This window comes from Cryptomeria japonica, chromosome 10, assembly GCF_030272615.1.
Source record: "Cryptomeria japonica chromosome 10, Sugi_1.0, whole genome shotgun sequence".
Lineage (NCBI taxonomy): Eukaryota > Viridiplantae > Streptophyta > Pinopsida > Cupressales > Cupressaceae > Cryptomeria > Cryptomeria japonica.
The window spans coordinates 496,228,264-496,249,194 of NC_081414.1; positions in this window are offsets into that span (position 1 = coordinate 496,228,264).

The window sequence follows — 20,931 nt, forward strand, 5'->3', positions numbered from 1 at the left end:
CATGCAACAAGGAACTACAATATGATACTCGGACCAAATTTGTCCTTATCCTTTTGATAGGAGATTGAACATGGTACCTTTCCCCCAAATTTAGATATATGAAAGTATGACAAATACGATGGTATAAGTGATCCCCGTGATCATGTTCGAGAATTTTGTACCATGAGCTTAGAGTTTTCTCACGATGACACTTAATGAGATTGTTCCCAATAAGTTTGGGAGGGCAAAAAATGGAGTGGTTGTCTAAACTTACACCTCCCATCAGATTATTTGATGAGTTGGTAAACAAATTCATAACACAATACTCCTATAGCATTCAACACGCAATCACCATGTTGGATGTGTGTAACACAAAACAAAAGAGAAATGAAACATTCATGGTGCTTCTACAACGATGGAGGCACATGGTTTCGAGATATCCCCAAGATGTGCCAAAAAAGGAAAAGAGAGAAATCTTCATCGACAATATGAATAGTGAGATGAGTTATCAACTCAAACTCCAATGCATACCATCTTTTGCAAAATTCATAGAAAACGGTATCCAAGTAGATGAAGCTTTCATCAAGAAAGGAACGTTGAATTTCTTTAAGGAAGTTGTTAATTCGTCAAATACTAACACCTTCAACAATGAAAACAATAACAACACTTTGGACAAATCCAGATTTTGGACAAGGAACAAAAACATTGTTAATGATGGGGTAATTGATGCCAACAATGCGAAGTCTAAACAACCAGTGTTGACTTTATCAGGCAACCCACCATCCAATAATGATCATAAAAAAGCTAATCAAGGCACTAACACTTATTAGCGAAATACCAATCAAGGAGCTTAAACATCAAACACCAACAAAAATCATCAAGACAACAGCAACACTAACCAAGGAAACAACACAAACTAGAGAAGCAACACCAATACTTTTCCATATTGACGCATATACACACCATTAGGACAAACCTTAGAATCAATGTTTCGAGAACTCTTGGTGAATAAAACCATCACATTGCCAACCACAAGCAACTTTGAAGCCGAGGTCAAACCACCTTGGTGGAACGACTCACATTATTGTGATTTTCATCGAAACAAAGGACATAATACAAATGATTGCATGAGGTTGAAGAACATAGTTCAGGACATGATAGACAAGGGTGATTTAACAGTTGATGGTCACAAAATGAATCGTGACCATGAAGCCTTAAAAAATCCTCTTCCAAATTACAAGGGAGGAGCATCAACATCAAACAACACCAAAGGAGCTTGTATTAATCACCTATATGAGAACACCATCAATCACATATCAACATATTGTTGGCATTCTACACTCTTATGAGAATAGTTGATGTTGTCATTGATGGCAACCAACTAGCAACTCACTGGCAATTGTTTCTACATGCCCGACATCACAAACTTCATACACCGGCAGACACCGACACCAATAGGTACTTACACTAGCATTCAGATTACATCGACAACAAAGCATACTGACACTCCAGCCGACATGGGATGAAATTTTGTTTATTGTAATATAATTATCTTTTGTAAGCCGACATGGTATATTGTAAAAGACTCATATATGTATGAGATCTTATAAGTCATTTTGGTGTGTAGTAGAAGATATGTATGGTAGATAATAATTGTTTAGTGGAAATAAAGGTTTTTGGATAAGGTATCTATCTGAGCTTAAACTGATATTGAACCTAGCATTAGAGATGTTGTTTTTAGCAGTACATTGTATTGGATTTGATAATCCATTTTGTAGTCAGTGTGACTCTTCATTAAGCAGTGAGCTCTAGGCTGTTGGCCTCCCTGCATGTGTAGGCCCCTTATTGTAAGTAGTATTTATTCATTGGCCAGTGAGTAAATATTGTGGGTCACAAATCCCACTGAGGTTTTTGCCACACTGGGTTTCCTCATTAAATATCTTGTGTTATGGTGTGTTTCTATGTTGTCTCTATTATTTCCGTTTACTGCAATAACTCTTATTTATCGGTACACTATTTTGGGTTACAAAGTTATAAATAAGTTTAAATATTTTGCTAATTGGTTAGACATTGATTCACCCCCCCCCCCTCTTAGTGTCTTTGGGACTTTCATTGAATCTAACAATTGGTATTAGATCTTGGTCCTCTATTTACAAAAGCCTAACAACTTGAGGGAGATTCTGACACCGGTACAGATGGAGAACTTAAGAAAATAGATGGAAGGAGCTCTTGAATATTTTGATGCAAAAAAATTGAAGAATATCAAAATTGAAGATGGTCTGAGGACTGCTAAGGAATTCATTAAAGGACTTCAAGAAAATCTGGTTATAGCACAAAATAAGAGAAAGGAACTTCATGAGAAGATGCAGAATGATGATGATGAAAAATAAACTCTTAGAGACATTGCAAATAAGTTGAGACAAGGAAACATGAATATGAAGAATGAAATGCAAGATATGACTATGAGGTTATGTAAGGATATTGAAGACAGGAAGAAGAATGAAGAAAACTTGACTAGGAGATTTAATGATGCTGGAAATGAGAATCTAAGACTTGGTCATGAAAATGATATGTTAAAGACAAATCTGATTCCCATGCAACATGATAAAGATGAACTTGTGAGACAAGTTGGAATTCTGGAAAATGAGTTGGTTACTGCAAATAAACACAAAGAAAAATTCAAGAAAAGTTTAGAAGAACTTGATGAAATGCTTAAAAGACAGAAACCTGATGGAGATACAAATGGACTTGGATTTGAACATGGAGAAAGTTTCGGTACTACAAATGATCAAGATCAGAACAAACCGCTAAGACAACCTAATGCTTATAAATTTAATGGGAAATGTTTTAATTGCAACAAATATGGTCACAGAGCAAATCAGTGTAGATTTAGAAATAATTAGAATATAAACTCACCCACCGGTCAATGTTCCAAATACAACAAAGTTGGTCATAATTCAGAAAATTGTAGAATGAATGTAAAATGATATGCTTGTGGAAGATTTGGGCATTTATCTAATCAACGCATATCACAAACCGGTCAAGGATATGGAAAGGCTATTCAGAGGAATAATGTAACTTGTTATGCATGCAATAAGATTTGACATATTGCAAAAAAAATATGTAGAAGCAAGAATGCACCGGCAAACAAGAAAGGATCTAGTTTGAAGGGCAAAGAAAAGGTAGATGAAGTAAAGCAAGAATTTTCAAAACAATGGATTAAGAAGAGTGATCAGAAAACTGATGAAACTATCTCTACGCCGGTAGAACAGAGTAATCCTCCACTGGTAGGAGATTCTTCATCTAACTAAGGAATAATCCTTAGGGGGTATTGCAGCAAGTTGAAAATCATGCATTCTACCCTTGGTTGATTGTGAGAAGATACATTTATTCTTTATCGGCAGATGTGTTAAGTTTTCACTTAACCGACGAGTATTTAATGCAGTTTTAAAGAACATTTTTGGCTATAAAGCACCGAAAAACCCTCATTTCGAACTCACCAAGCATTCAAACAATCAGAGAGCGTGAAACTGAGCAAGTGCATTCTAAGGTGAAGTTGCGAAGTAATTTTTAGGCATTCAGAAATTCGGTTAAGAGGCATTTATCTTTGAAATGGCTTCCTCATCTTCTGTTCCGGAGTTTATTGCAAAACCTGTTATTGTGGAAAATGTCAAACACCCTAGACCCATATTTAAGATTATCCCCGAGATTGCAAAACAGGATGATTTTGTAAGAGCTTTTTCAAAAATTCCGACGGGTGTAGCATTTGCAAAAGACCCTAGAATCTACATACATTACAACATAGAAAACCTAGGGACTGAGGATCTAAAGAAAATATTTAATGAGGTTATTTTCTACCCCAACTATAATGATAATAATATCTCTAATTGAAATCTCAATCCGAAGTTTGGACATTCATATGGTAGAGTTTACTATTTTCATGGTTGGTGTTCATTTAGTTATCAATCCAGAAACGTAAAACTTGAAATGGGTCTGCAATATATATGCACTAAGCTCCTTAAATGATTATTCTGCATTACTGCAGTAACTAACATTATGCAGAAAGGAAAGGCAAGAATGGAAATCATAAAAGGCTACATGAAAGCTTCACAAAACAATGCTGGAATGATCTAATGAAAATAACAGAAATCACATCATTCTATCTTGGCTGCAGGAACAGTCAGCGGATCTATTTCTAGTGGCTGCAAGAACAATCTAGTCATGAACTTCTACTGCAACTAAGTAAAAACTAACTTCAATGATCATAAACACAAGATCAGTCACCAAGTGGGCCCGCTGGGATGAGTGATATCAAACTTCCAGCAAAATACTTTTAACAGATCAGAACAACATATTCTTTATTCATTTCTTCCTGAAAAATGATTACATATTCTAAAAGAGAAAATTCAGAATGCTTGTCAAAACTCTGCTCAATTCATTTCTATCTTGTCTAACTCTAAGAAAAAAGGGAGAGTTTATTATAAAGAAAAGATCAACTACAATGGACAACTCAAATCACGTCCAGAAGAAGAGGTGGATGATTGTCAGATGAAGGAGATAACTGAGAGCTTAGCTACAGGAACCGTGGATCTGAAACTGAACCACAGTCTTTGCACGCCAAAGTGATATTTTGTGAATTCAATATGCACTAGAGTTAAACTCCCATGGTAAAGTATAACTACTCTGATTATGCGATACATTGTGCTTGCTCGGATCCCCTGCAGTTTAATCTCCAGTTATCTAAACGTGATTCTCCATTCCTTAGGCAGGAAAGAAAATCATCCACCGTAGCATCAATTATTATCTACACTAAAACAAAAACAACATACAAGGACATGCATATGTATCTTACTCAATTAATATATTCATTAACTCACATATGACATTATCCTAAATAATCCTCATATCACAGGGACAAATCATTTGGCTGCAGGAATTAATCGACAAAGTTCAAACATGATTTCATAAGTTCAGATTTAAAACATGGATTACATATAGTCAATTCACAATACTTTACTATCACAATGCAACCCAAAAGATGCCAAAAACCTAAGAGTCACGATAAAAAACATGTCAAAGCATAAACTTATCATGCCCCCCAGCTTTAAGGGTTTGCTGCTCCTGCAGCAAAAGGAAAATTTTTTATTTTCGCTGAAACTCTAAAATCACCAATAGTGTCCTACCCTGTTCCCTTGGAAGGCAAATTCCAATAAAATCCTTTCATTTTTTCTAACCTGGACCATCTAGTTGTTTCTTCTGCAAGTGCATCATAATTATGTTATGTTGGTTGGCATGCCAAAAGTGGCCACATAAGGATCGGAGGCTGAAAGATCAACGGCAACTAGTTGCTGGCTTTCTCCCTACCTAACTGTATGTATCTAGAGGCTCTTTGTATGGCTGCATGAAAATTCTGTAATGAGTAAGGTTTTCCCAATTTTAAATGGTCTGGTAGATTATTCCACTGTTGAGTTAACCCTTCTAGTGTGGTTGTCCTGTGGGTTTGAACCAAATGCTCATACGCTTGATAGACTTCCTCTCTCATTGGAAGTACTATCTTACTAACATCATCTCTTGTTAACAACTTTTGCCAATCATAATAAAGAACCCTCGGTGCTTCTGATTCCCTTCTCAATGGTAATGGACAGTCAAGCTCTAATTTTTCAAACTCCCTGGCTTGTGGCCCTATGATAATCTCATTTTGGATCCATGATATTAAAGCTCTGAGATGGATATCCCCAATATACGATAAAGGATTCCATTCTCTGTCTTGGGGTACAACATAGTTATGTAAATATAATTCACATAACAAATTCCTCACAGCATGTGGAGAGGTTTGATAAGCATGATAGAATTCCTCAGGTGTTTCCAAGGATGGATTAAGGTCCCTAACAATGCGGTTTAGTCTGAAGTTCAGATACCACTCTTTCAAATGTACTGCATAAACTCTTGCGGGTGCCCTAAACTGCATCAACTCAGGAACCATACCATAAATCACTTCTACCTTAGCTTCTAATTCCTCAATTCTATTATCTCTCTTTTCAATCTCTTTTTGTTGCTTATTAATTATCCCCTGCAACCTATCCTTCTCTATTTCCCATTGCCTAAAAAATGTTAAAGCAATAGATAAACTACTTAGGGATGAAGGAGGTCTAATAGGTCCTACCTTAGACCATGGAATTTCTTCAATAAACTCCTCATTCTGAGTTGACATATCTCCCACATTTTCGTCAGGTTGCTGTAGAACATCATCAACAATCTCTTCACATTGCAATGCCACAGAAGCAAGATTTGCTAGCTTATCCATTACAACCTCTTCCTAAATTTCTTCTTGGATTTCTTCTTGGATTTCTTCTTCCATTGGGTGCTCTTTCATTGATTTCTCTGCGGCATCTTCTTGCATTTCTTTCTCTGCAACATCTTTTTCCTCCACAGGGTTTTCTTGAATTACTTTCTCTACAATATCCTCTACTGGATTACTCACAGGTTGAGTCTTCTGTGTCTTCCTTCTTGTTCTCATTACATACACTTTTGAAATGGCTGTAGGAGTTTTTGTTTTTGTTTGACACCTCTTGGCTACAAGAGGAATCTGAGTTACCTGCAGTCGGATAACAAATTCTTCATCTGATTCATCCTTTTCCAACTCTTTTCCTTCCCTTTGCAAAACAGGTGAATCTCTTTGAAGAGAAGTAGAGGGTTATTCTTCAATTGACTCTGCTTCAATATTTTCTTCCATAATAATTGTGGCTCCTTTAACAACAAGCAAACCCTCATCTTCACCAGAAGGATCTTCTACAACAATCTCTTCTTGAGCCGACGGATTATTCGCAATAGGGGCATCATCAACCCTAAATTGTAGAATATCCTCAAATACACCCCATTCCATTTGTGAAACATCTCTCAGGGACTGCTGTACAAGCAACTTAACTAGTCCATGATGGCTAACAGAGCGATTTTCATACTTTTGAGTCTCCTTAGCACTTATAGAAATGAGATGGTATAAGAAATTAGGGACATTAACTCGTCAACCATGACTAAGTAACTTAAAATGAGGTGAATGCAGATTTGAATACCGCCCTTCACATGTAATATATTTCATAACATACAAAGCTACCTGAGGCCAATGTGCTGGTAAAGAAACCCTTCTAGTCCCTTGTTTATCCACCACTAAGGGTCCGTCAGTGGAAATTGTGAACTCTTCCCTGGCACTCCTTGCATCTTTTGATTCTAGAAAGAGTTCTCCTTCTTGCAGCAACCCTGTGACCTCTGCAATTCGTTTCTGTGTAGCAATTACCCTCAACCCTTTAACTATAGCTTCTCCTTCATCAAAGGAATTCATGAATTTTGCAGTAATTTCGTCATTGTAATCCCTGATTTTCAAGAAATAATTTAACCAATCGTGGTTTCAAAAATAATACTCATAGACAACATCCTGCAGCAACCCTTCATGGACCGTTGGCTCATGGTGAATTAGATCACCACCCATCTTTTACTCTGATACTTCCGCAACTTCGCCAAAATGTTTGATAGTTTTGCAAATAAACTAAAATCTACATACATATCTTAATTTTGGCAGCAGACTTTATTATTCACTTGCGTGAAATAATAATCATCATAAGTAATGTGAGTTAGGAAATCAATTCGGGGTATCAAAAAACTAATAATAAATCTCATTGGAAAAAGGACCATAGAGTACCCCCCAACTTAACCTAGCACATGTCCACACAAGCTGACGAGATTTCGGGTTTGGAGCGGATTTAAACAGGATAAAATCATAATGAAATAATAAATGCATAATTAAAATAAAGTACAATATACACGTACCTGCAATTGGGCGAAAATGATGGCAAAATGAAATGAAGTGACAGGTAAGAAAGTGGGATGGAATGTAGTGGATGGAACTTTATGTACGAAGAACAATATTCCCATGGAAATATTTTATTATGATACGGTAAATAAGTTCACTGCAGAGACTGTAGGAACATCACCTTTATCAATCTGCTCAAGTGCAACAAGAAGCTCATGAATTGATACTGCATCATTGGTAGTTGCTGCAGGAACCTTGCCATTTGCTGCATGAACTTTTATTTCACTTTGTGGAGCAAACTATTGCAAGAACTCTTCTCTAGTAGCTGGCTTGTGATAAAGTCATAGGCGGTGTCCATTCACTAAGAGTTTAAATCAAATAGGATCTATTGTGGACAAACAGACTGCTCCATTCTGAAAAACTTCTTCTATCTCATAAGGACCTAACCACCTTGTTTGGAGTTTTTGATGCAGAATACACAACTGAAGGTGTGAGACCAGACTCAAAACCACTCTGGGGTCCAACAGGGTGACTCCAATGACCCAACCAACCACACATACACTTGATATTGGTTACAAAGGTACTCCTAAAACCTGATTAGAGGTCTGCACTGAATCAAACCTACTCACCAAGACCAATGCAACTTTGATCAATTTTTGACTTCAGGGATTCAATCCCTCAATAGGGCTCAAAATGGGAAAATGACTCAAAACACTCCTAGGATCAAAAATTTCAGTTTGGACACTTCATATGGCCCTAGACCATCATGACTCCACCCTTGGTTGGATTCTACAAACTCTCTTTCTCAATTTGCTCCTTTTGACCTATGAGGCAACTAGGTCTTCACACTTCAAATCGGGTGGTTTCAAACAAAGATTTAAAAGTTTTTAATGCTGTCTTTGGTGTTTTGGTGTCCCCTTAGGGTCTTCAATCATCCTCCAAAAGGGCAGAGACTCACTACACTCCTGCACCCTTCAAGTTTCAACAAGTCTCCTAGGCCTAGTTGGCCAAACTGAGCAAGGAACACTTGGAAAGCAAGATGGATGGGTTCATGCTGTGGGGCAGTGACCTTTAGAGGTCTGTACACCTGAAAGGGACCCCTACCAATCATACAAAACTCATGTTTGGGCAGAAAACTTCAAAAACCCTTCTCAACACGTGGTGGACAGGCTAAATACATTGAGATATTTAGCCTAAACCTGCTCCAAACACCTCCTTTCACTCTTCTTCTGACTCTGAGACTTTGAGATAATAAAATACATTATTCTACCTTGCAAATCCCAGAAAATGGGGTGATTTCAATAAGGGATCTGCAAGATATGAAGCATTTTCTCCAAAACCCTGTCAAAACCCTGGGTCACGGGTCACTGGCAGAAAAATGATGATATCTCCCTTGTTACTGCTCCAAATTTGATCAAATAACCACCAATGGAAAGGTATCTGAGTCCTCCAACTCATCCAGGCATTTATTGGGCCGTACCAATCCGTACCAGGCCATACAAATCGCGTTTTCTCAGAAAAATCAGTATTTTATTGCAGAAAATAGGTGTTTTTACATACCAATGACTTCCAACCTCTTGGATTTCGATGGAGAGAGTTCAAATAGGCTTCTAAACACCCAAATAACTGATCCATATCAGTTAGGGGCGTTCAAACTGCCCATGAACCGATTTTTGAAAAGTTGTCATGCATTTTGACAACTTTTTTGACAACTTTTGCAACATTTTGACAACTTTTAAAAATGACTCTAAATGACCAATCTAATGAGTTCTAATAATTGGTATGGGTCTAAAATGACCTCTAACCACTTCCCAAACCATTTTGAAGGCCTAAAACAAGAAAACCAATTTTGAGTGCATATGAGGGTACCCAGTGGACTAAGAGCATTCTAGGCTTATAAAATGGCCTTAGAATGTCTTGACCACACAAATGGGTCCAAAACACCATGGATGCTCAATGGTCATCCTTATTACAATGAAAAACCTGAAAACACAAGAAAATGCAAAAATCTTCCTTATTTGGGCTTCCTAGGTCCTGTGCCCTGCACCAGTTTTCCCATAGCATCTTTATATCTAGAATCATACAGGAGTGCCCAGTCACCGACTTTGAATTTCTTTTCTCTGATATATTTATCATGCCATCTTGCTCTTTGGTTTTGAATCAATTTTGTCTCTTGAATAGCTATCTTCCTCCATTCATCAAGATCATTTAACTACTGAATGCATTCTTTTTGTGCTTCAGACAATGTCATATTCAGTTGTAGAGCTGTTCTCAAGGTTTTATGCTCAAATTCAATAGGCATCATTGTTGTTTTGCCATAAACCATCTCAAAAGGTGTGAATCCAATTGGTGTTTTCCTTGTTGTTCTATATGCCCAAATTGCCTCTGAAAGTCTATGAGACCAATCTTTCTTGTGGATAGAGACTATTTTTGTAAGAATAGCCTCAAGCTCTCTATTGGTAACTTCTACTTATCCATTAGATTGTGGATGATATGGAGTAGATTTCCTGTGTCTTATAATATTGTATTCATTGACCAAAGCTTTTATCAATGTTGATGTAAATTGAGGTCCCTAATCTGAGATAATTTCCCTTGGTACTCCATACCTTGTAAATATCTCTTCATAGAGAAACTTAGCCACCTTATTATCTCTTGCATGTTGCATAACTCTAGCTTCTACCCATTTTGTTACATAGTCTGTACATACCAAGATATAAGATTTTCCATTAGAAGGTGGATCAATGGGGCCAACAAAATCTAATCCCCACTTGTCAAATGGTGTAACAAATATTTGAGGATATAGTGGCATTTCATCAGATTTTGTAGGTCTGCCCATTCACTGACATCTATCACATTTCCTTGTGTAATGTAGGCCAATAGTATCTGGTATTGAGTATTTTCAGTGTTGTCCTTTTGGTAGCAAAATGACCTCCACATGGCTCATCATGACATGCATGCAGGATGTCATATGTTTCATCTTCTCTGATACATCTTCGCATGACTTGGTCAGGTCCAGTATAAAATAGACAATCAACAATCCATGAAAAGTTAAAACTTTTCTTAACTAGCAACCTTCTTTCCTTAGGAGAAAAAGAAATTGGCATCTTAGCTGCAACTAAATAGTTGGCAATATTAGCATACCAAGGAGTATGAGCCTGTATGAGAAACAAATGCTCATCTGGAAAAGTGTCATCTATCATTGTAGAATCTTCCTACAATTGAAGACGTGAAAGATAATCTGCAACCACATTAGACTTCCCTAGCTTATCAACAACTGTGATATCAAATTCCTGCATCAACAATAACCAGCGAGCTAATCTACCAGTGATTGATGGCTTATTCATGAGATATCTAATTGCAATATGATCTGTATGCACAAATATGGGATACCCTATAATATAGTGCCTAAACTTGTTAAGGGCATATATGATAGCTAGCATTTCCTATTCAGTAACTGTATAATTCAATTCAAGTCCCTGCAAATTCTTGCTGATATAATATATTGCATTTTCCAACTTGTCAACTTTTTGTCCCAACACTACTCCTATGGCATAATCAGATACATTAGTATGGATTTGGAATGGTATAGACAAATTTGGTCCTTTTAGAACTAGTGCTTGAGTCAAAGCATGCTTAAGCTTTAAAAAAGCTTCATTGCATGCTGAGGTCCATTTAAATTCTGCATCTTTAGTAAGCAGTGAATATAAGGGACTTGCAATTTTGCTGAAATCTTTGATAAACCTTTTGTAGTATCCAGCATGGCCAAGAAAACTTCTCACATCTTTCTACTTCACAGGGTCATTAATATGCTGAATAACCTCAATCTTTTCTGGATCCACTTGTATGCCTTGTACAGATATATGATGACCAAGCACTATTCCTTCTTCCATCATAATGAAACACTTCTCACTGTTTAGAGACAAGCTGTAGTCTTCACACCGCTGCAAAACTTTCTTCAATTTACCCAATGCTTGATCAAATTCAAAGCCATATGTTGTAAAGTCATCCATGTAAATTTCCATAATATCTTGAGAAATATCAGAAAAAATACTGATCACTGCCTTTTGAAAAGTGGCTGGAGCATTACACAACCCAAAAGGAAGAACAAAATATGCATATGTGCCCCATGGACAAGTAAATGTTGTCTTCTCCTGATCCTCGGGAGCTATTTGTATCTGATTATAGCCACTAAATCAATCCAGGAATGAAAAATATCTCTTACCAGCAAGAGAATCCAATACTTGATCTACAAATGGCGATGGAAAATGATCCTTCCATGTGGCTAAGTTCAAGGCTCTATAATCAACACATACTCTCCATTTGCCTCCCTTTTTAGGAACTATCACCAAAGGTGATATCCATTGATTGTCAGAGATAGGATAGATAAACCCAGCTTTCAACAATTTCTGTAATTCTTCTTTAACTAACTCCTTCAAGGCAAGGTTGACTCTTCTTTGAGGTTGTTTGAGGGGGCAACACTCATCCTTTATGTAAATATGATGAGTTCAAACTACTGGATCAATTCCATTCATATCCTTGTAATCCCATTGAAAAGCATTTCTATGGAGTTTCAGCAAGTCCACTAGGCTATCCTTTTGAGTATCTGATATATTTGTATTGATGTTCAGATATTTATTCAATTCCACCTCTATCTTGATAGTAAGATCAATCTGATTTATATCAAAAAAATGAGAATAAGACAATTCCTGCGGCAACAAGGTATGGAAGATATTAGTGGCTGCAGGAAAGTCCAAACCTGCAATATTCGGAACCAATTCCTGCAATTCTTGATCTTCTATTAATTCATTTATCAGGACCTTATAAATAATTGATTCTTCATCATATAACTGCATGAGTGGCCCTTGACTAATCATCATAAGGTGATTAATAGAGTTAATTTCTTCAGATTCCTCTCCCAAGAAAGGCCAAACAGCCTGCTACTGCTCAAGCTGAGGTTGTGCTGGGGAATACAAGGCTAATGTTTTTGTGGAACTACCATCTGAAATAGTCATGTCTCCTTATCTACACCCAATATATGCATCAGCTATGGCAAGCCATGGTCTACCCAAAATGACTGGATATCCCCCCAATGTTGCTTTTTGAGATAAAATCTTAAAGTCTGTAGGATATTTCCAAGAATCTAGAATAACTACTATATCTTCTATGATACCATCAAGTCTTACTGTAGAGCCATTAGCAAGTTGGAGAACTATGGGTGTAGCCCTTGAACTATGGATCTCTAGATGTTTCATTACTTCCCTTGTCATTACATAAATGGCTGCCCCTAGATCAATTAAAACATTTTTTATTTGACTACCATTAATGACTATACTCACAACAGGATTACCTGGATTAGAATACTTTGGAATGGCAATTTTTCCTAACATAATATCAACCAATTGACCCATAACATGAACTGTTTGTGGATCCTTTTTCTTTCTACTATGTTTCTTTAGGCATGCTTCTCTCAATGCCTTACCATATATAGGGACATCCTTTATTGCTTGCAACAATGGAATTTTAACACAAATGTGCTTCAGTTGATCAAGAATATCAAAGCTTTGTTGTTGTTCAGTGGAAACTTCTTTGTCTTTCAGTCTATGGGGAAATGGTGGTAATATTTGATTCTGAGGTATTGTATCTTTAGGATCAGAGATTGGCCGCTCTTCTTGTACCTCAGTAATAACCGGATGAGAGGGATTAGGTAGATTTGTCCCAGATCGGAGGTGAATATCATCTAGTGATAAATAATAGGCTGGGTATTGATTAGCATCAACTGAATAAGCTTGTTGTTGTTGCTGAGATTTGATATTTGGATTAGGCAACGGTTGAGTAGGCAACTATGTTGGCTTAGGAGGTATAGTTGTAGCTGCAGCTGCAGGAGGAGGCATTAAAGCAGGAGGTTGTGGCTGCTGAGCAGGGGGCTGATATCTAGAAGATTGGGATGGCCATGATGGGTTTCCCCTCCATTGAGAGGTAGGTTGCCAATTCCCTTGAAACTGGTTCCCTTGACCCTGAGGTGGATACCAGTTTCCCTGTGGCTGCTGCCATTGGGGGACTTGATTAGCAAATTGCTATCCTTGGCCTTGTGACCCATACCAATGTGGATAGTTACCAAAATTTTGAGAATACTGTGGTTTCCATTGGTTATTTGGTGCATAAGAATTACCACTATAACCAGAAAAGGAAAGTGGATCGGGTGGAAAACCTTATCTTTGAAAATTTAGTCTTCTTTGAGAAACATAGAAGACTTGTTCATCCTCACCTTGAATTGGTTTGAAATCAGGTACTTCAACATTTGCAACCATCTTACATCTGCAATCTTTCTTTCGCTGCTTACAATGAGGATAAAATTTTGCAAGAAATGCATCAGCTTCCTCATGCTTCTTCTTAGCTGCCAATGTATCCAACTGAGTAGCCATATTGTTTATAATGTCCTCCTTGAAATCTTTTAATAGATGGCTCAGTTCCATTCTAGAAACTCCAGTTCCAGATGTTGATGATGGTGCCCCTGGCTTAAATCTCCTATTCTTCTTAGAAGTAGATCTGGAATACTTCTTGCAAATTTGTCCTATTTTAGCCCAAGTAGATTGTGTAATGTCACCTCCTCCCATAAGATCTAAGGAATCAGTGCATTCATCACTGATGGCCCTCAAAAATATCAATTTGAGGGAATCTTCATTGAGAGTACTATGCTTGGACTTCTTGACACTAAACAAGAACCTTTCCAGATAATCCTCAAGACTCTCATCTTCAGTTTGTGTCATTCTAAAGATATCATCCCCATGACGATCAATACCTCTACAATAATCTTTGTATTTTGTAAGAAACAATTGTTTCATCTCATCCCTTTTGTTGATTGTGCTACTACCCAAGCTCATAAACCATCTCAAGGATGACTCCTTCAAAGTGGCTGGAAAAATTTTGAGTCTATGGGCATTTGTAGTATAGTCAAAACTCCTACAAAGAACATCAAACTCAAATAGAAATGTATCTGGATCCTCTGTCACCAACCCATAGAATTTAGGAAGTGAAGATGCTGGAATGTTCTTGAGGTTAGCATTATCATGTTGGTTAGAGATGGGAAACTCAAACGTTGGACTTGGTGGTGGTGGATTATTCCCACCAGGAGGAGGATTCCCTTGCATTGGACTTGTGGGGGTTGTTATTATAGGGAATTCTTCTTCTTGTGAACCAAAAAGGAACTGAAGGCTACCTCCTAGAAACTTAGACTTAGGCTAATTCAAATTATGTGGGGCTTGGTAAAGTTCAGCAAAAGGATTTATATCTGGAAAATTATCTTCTGCATGAGTAGGATGAGTGGGCAGAAATCTACCTCTGGCATCTCTTCTTCTATTATGCATGCAGATTCATGAAATTTCAAACAATTAACTGGAAACTAAAATAATCATAAAAGGTTCTTAGCTTGACACCATCCCCGACAACGATGCCAAAAATGTCTACCCCAACTATAATGATAATAATATCTCTAATTGAAATCTCAATCCGAAGTTTGGACATTCATATGGTAGAGTTTACTATTTTCATGGTTGGTGTTCATTTAGTTATCAATCCAGGAACGTAAAACTTGAAATGGGTCTACAATATATATGCACTAAGCTCCTTAAATAATTATTCTACATTATTGCAGTAACTAACATTATGCAGAAAGGAAAGGCAAGAATGGAAATCATAAAAGGCTACATGAAAGATTCACAAAACAATGCTGGAATGATCTAATGAAAATAACAGAAATCACACCATTCTGTCTTGGCTATAGGAACAGTCAGCGGATCTATTTCCAGTGGCTACAGGAACAATCTAGTCATGAACTTCTACTGCAACTAAGTAAAAACTAACTTCAATGATCATAAACACAAGATCACTCACCAAGTGGGCCCCCTTGGATGAGTGATATCAAACTTCCAGCAAAATACTTTTAACAGATCAGAACAACATATTCTTTATTCATTTCTTCCTGAAAAATGATTACATATTCTAAAAGAGAAAATTCAGAATGCTTGTCAAAACTCTGCTCAATTCCTTTCTATCTTGTCTAACTCTAAGAAAAAAGGGAGAGCTTATTATAAAGAAAAGATCAACTACAATGGACAACTCAAATCACGCCCAGAAGAAGAGGTGGATGATTGTTAGATGAAGGAGATAACTGAGAGCTTAGCTACAGGAACCGTGGATCTGAAACTGAACCACAGTCTTTGCACGCCAAAGCGATATTTTGTGAATTCAATATGCACTAGAGTTAAACTCCCATGGTGAAGTATGACTACTGTGATTATGCCATACATTGTGCTTGCTCGGATCCCCTTCAGTTTAATCTCCAGTTATCTAAACGTGATTCTCCAATCCTTAGGCACGAAAGAAAATCATCCACCGCAACATCAATTATTATCTGCACAAAAACAAAAACAACATACAAGGACATGCATATGTATCTTACTCAATTAATAAATTCATTAACTCACATATGACATTATCCAAAGTAATCTGCATATCACAGGGACAAATCATTTGGCTGCAGGAATGAATTGGCATGGTTGCAGGAATTAACCGACAAAGTTCAAACATGATTTCATAAGTTCATATTTAAAACATGGATTACATATAGTCAATTCACAATATTTTACTATCATAATGCAACCCAAAAGATGCCAAAAACCTAAGAGTCATGATAAAAAACATGTCAAAGCATCAACTTATCAGTTATCATCGATAGAAATGGTGTGATCAAACCTGAACATAAGATTGTGCAAGACTTAGGTTTTGTAGAGATTCTAAACATTCCTGAATTTCCAAAGGAAGTTGTCAGATTTGTATTGAGCAGAGTCCATGGAAAATTCATATGGTTAGAGTCAGTTTGCAAGATAACCAGGGAAGCAATTAAGGCAGTTACTGGTTTACCTTCAACCAATAGTAGACCTGATAAAACCAAGAAGATACCTAACAAAGGATTTATGGATTTAACCGGAGCCACATCTGATAATAGGTCACTTAGAGTGAATGATGTTAAGGATTTAAATGTGAGATATGTGAGTATGGTACTAGGATACAAAGCAACTCATGCAAATAGACTAAATTCTATTTATAGCCTTTGTATTCACAGTGCATATGAGATGGTGAATAATAATGCTAAGATTGATGTGTGTGAATGGCTTAAAGATGAATTAATTGACAATTTGAAGAAGATAAAGGGAGACAAGAAAGGTACTTTCCATTTTTGAAATCTATTTGTATGCCCGATACTATACTTTACCAAAGAGATACTTGACATAGGTCACAATGATTTTGGTTATGACATCCCCGTAGGAAGAAAAATACATGACACTTTCACCGGTATGGGCACTGACAGTGTTAAGAACATCACAGACTACTTCAAAACATTTCAAACTAAGATGAGAGCAAGAGAGACACTACCACAGAGCATAACTAATAAATATGACAAGGAAATCTATTTTGTCATTAAGAGAGATGAAACTTGGATGGAAGCAGTAAGCCCTAGAACTATTTGGGTTACTAAGATGGGTTATGAGGTAGACCTATCTATTTTGGAAACATATGCCAAATCTCTACTTGATGCACCGAGAGAGCCATCTGAGAAATTCTTTGGAAATGCAGAAACTATTGAGAGCAATATATCTATGCAGAAAAGGAAAAAAAGAAGAGAAAAATTTATCAGAGATACCTCCAAGAAGGTCAAAGAAATCAAAGAAAATGTCATGAATATTAGTGGTATATCAGCAAGTGAACTTGAAGGATTGCAACCTGAAGCACATGTTTCACCGGTTGTAACATCCTCTGATACTGACAGTGGTAAGGCTGCTGAGTTTAAAAGAGTAGAAAGGAAGAGAAAACCCTCACCAGTACCCTCTGCTTCACCTAAGAAAACCAGGACACTAAGGAAGTAATAGCAGGCAATTAGGGAACCGAAGAAGAAGCTTACACCTAAGAAGAAAAAGACACCGATTACCCCCACACTGAATGATCTATTGAATGCGATTACAGAGGAAGGAAATCTATCCAATGTAAATAAATGGTATTTTTCTTCCAATGATTTTGACAAAAGCATAATTGAAGAAAGCATTATTTTACACTTGGACATTTATAAGAAAGTTTTTATAGAAGTGATTGATGAAATACCCAATGATTTATACATGAGATTGGAAGCTAAAAGGTTATCTGTAATGGAATTGGACAAGAATTTGAAAGTTGAAGCACTCTTGGCTTTACATCCAGTAAATTCTAAGGAAGAAATAGAAGAGCTTATTTATGAAGCTAACCGGTCAGTATTTGTTAGTGGACACTGGCAAGTGAGCCTGATGGTTGGTAGGGTTAAAGAAATTGCAGATGAGACTACAGATAAATGGGACATATTCTTTGTAGAGAAGGAAAAGCAAGAGGAAAGAAGTTGACCTAAAATGGAAAAGACATTCAAGGTATATCAAAAGGACAAGGGAAAAGGTAAAGCAGGTGGTGTACCCTCTATAAAGATAATAGATAAAATCCCTCCACCAGCCCAGGACACCCCTCCATTAGCACCTTCATCACCAGTTCATATAGCTAATCCACCGGATATAGCTACTGAAGGTATAACACATGATGACACTAATCCAGAGCTGGAGATACTTTTTACAATGAATTTAGATACTCAGGAGGTAAACATTGTTGTGGATAAAGAAACTTCAGAGGCTAAGGCAGACAGTGTTGAGGACAACAAGATTTTAGAGAAACTGGCACAAACTATTGACTCTCACGAAACTGAGATATCATCTCAAACAGAGCAACTGGAGACCGAGAAACAAACAAAGGATACGACAACTTGCACAAGGCCACTGGAATCTAAGGAACCGACAGTGGTACTAACAAAGAAACAATCTGAGGTAGAGGTTCATTGAGTTTGTGACATCAGCAGTTGCAGAGAAGCCTAATTAGACTGAGAAACCATTAAAGGTAGAGGTACAGACACATACAGATCCACCAGAAGAAAAGATAAGTAAAGAGGATATAGTGAAGGTGATTGGTCAGACATCTTTTGAGAAGAAACCTTCAACAGAACTAAGCACATATACAGGTGAATTCAGACCCACTAATATTATAGAGGTACTTTTGGATTCAATTCAAAGGATTACTAATTGCAATGCCTTAGAATTTAAGGCAATTGATAACACATTACCCATTGTAACGATGATTGCATCCAATTGTAAGATAGATCACATTAATGATTCTTTAGGGAAATTGGACACATTGTCTAAATTCATTGTTGATAATGTAATAACTATAGATAAGGTGAATGAGAATACCATAAAGAATAGAGTTGACAAAGAGAAAAACACATTCTTTGAAAACACCATAAAGAAATGTACCGATCATTTGGATACACTTTTACCAGTACTCAATTTTACAATTTTGGAGTATAAGGAGTTCTATAGGGAAGCATGTAAACCTCACTGTTTAACAGAGGACATTGATAAGGAGATCAAAAAGACAAACAGAAATTGATGACATTGTGGACAATATAATAGGTTCATCTAGACTTATATTAGTTTTTGAGCAGGAAATGGCAGTTTTTTAGGAGAAGTTGGAAAAACTTGAGAAAGAGAAGGCAAGAATAAGGTCTAATGCCCGAGAACTAAAGGATAAACTTGGTTCAAGGTTAGATAGTCTTATTACTCAGAGAGGTAAAATATCTAAGGCAACAGTTCAAGGATAACGATCACCGGAGCAACAAATGCGCTATCTCACTAGTATGATCCAGCAGACAGAGGCAACTTTAACTGACAGTAACAACTTTATGCAGTTTTAATATGATTCTGGCAGACATCTTTTAGATTGTAACCAACTGGTTACAGACTTTGAGGTAGCATTTTTGTACTCTTTTTTATTATTTATGACATCCTTTGTCATTGATGTCAAAGGGGGAGTAGTGGTGAGAAAAATACATGTACAAAGGAGATCACTTGCTCAGGGGGAGCATATCTTTTTGGATTTCAGTTTTGGATAACAATTTTGATTTTTTTTCATGAGTGTTGCCATCAATGTCAAAGGGGGAGATTGTTGGCATTCTGCACTCTTATGATAATATTTGATGTTGTCATTGATGGCAACCAACTGGCAACTCACTGGCAATTGGTTTCTACATGCCCGACATCACAAACTTCATACACCGACAGACACCAGCATAGGCAGGCACTTACACTGGCATTCAGATTACATCAGCAACAAAGCATATCGGCACTCCAGCCGACATGGGATGAAATTTTGTTTATTGTAATATAATTATCTTGTTGGCATATGTGCAGAGTTTGATGACATGATGGGATTGTATGTTGTCATTGATGTCAATATGTTGAAGTATGAACCGGTATATTGAAGTAAGAAAACTAGCAAGTGAACCGGTATATGCAAAAAGTGAACCGGTATGTTGGAGTGTGAACTGGTATATGCAAAGTTTGTATTGGGGTTTCATTTGATATGACTACTGGTTGGTAGTCTCAGCTTCAGGGTTTCCGGTTGATGCATTCCAAGTCTATGTGATTCGACCGACAACATCCTGTGATGAGTTAGCATTGAAATGAAGATTAGATAGCATTGCCACATCAGCCTTGTGCGCATGAAGGATCTCCTTGAGGATCTTGCATGAAGAAGATTGATTCTATCTACCTCGGGAATGTGCAAAATCTTAGTAAATGATGGAGAGCGCATGATGGGTTATCAGCTTCCAGAAGCGGTGAAGAACAAACGATGGAGAACATCTTGAGATTTGTTCAAGATTGTTTTATCCTATGTAATGTGTTTAAATGGCCAGGATTGGACCGACTGTATTGTTAACCTAGATGCTCAAGGTTTTAGGTTTTGGCCACCGACCTAATTGTTGTCTATAAGGTCGATGATGATTTTTATTTGAAGTTGTTGGCAAATGAATGTATGTGAGGTGATTCTTGCCAGACCTAAGGAGTAAGAAAATATTTGTAGAGTGTGATTGTAGATGTAAAGAAACTGAAGCGGATCTGCCTTGGCATTAAGTAATGTTATCAGATCAGTGTATTACCTGTTGACTTCTAACCATTTCAGCAGATGGAAAATCCCTTTACCGGGTAGCTTTAATAGGCTTTTTGTAAATCCTTTAACAAGGT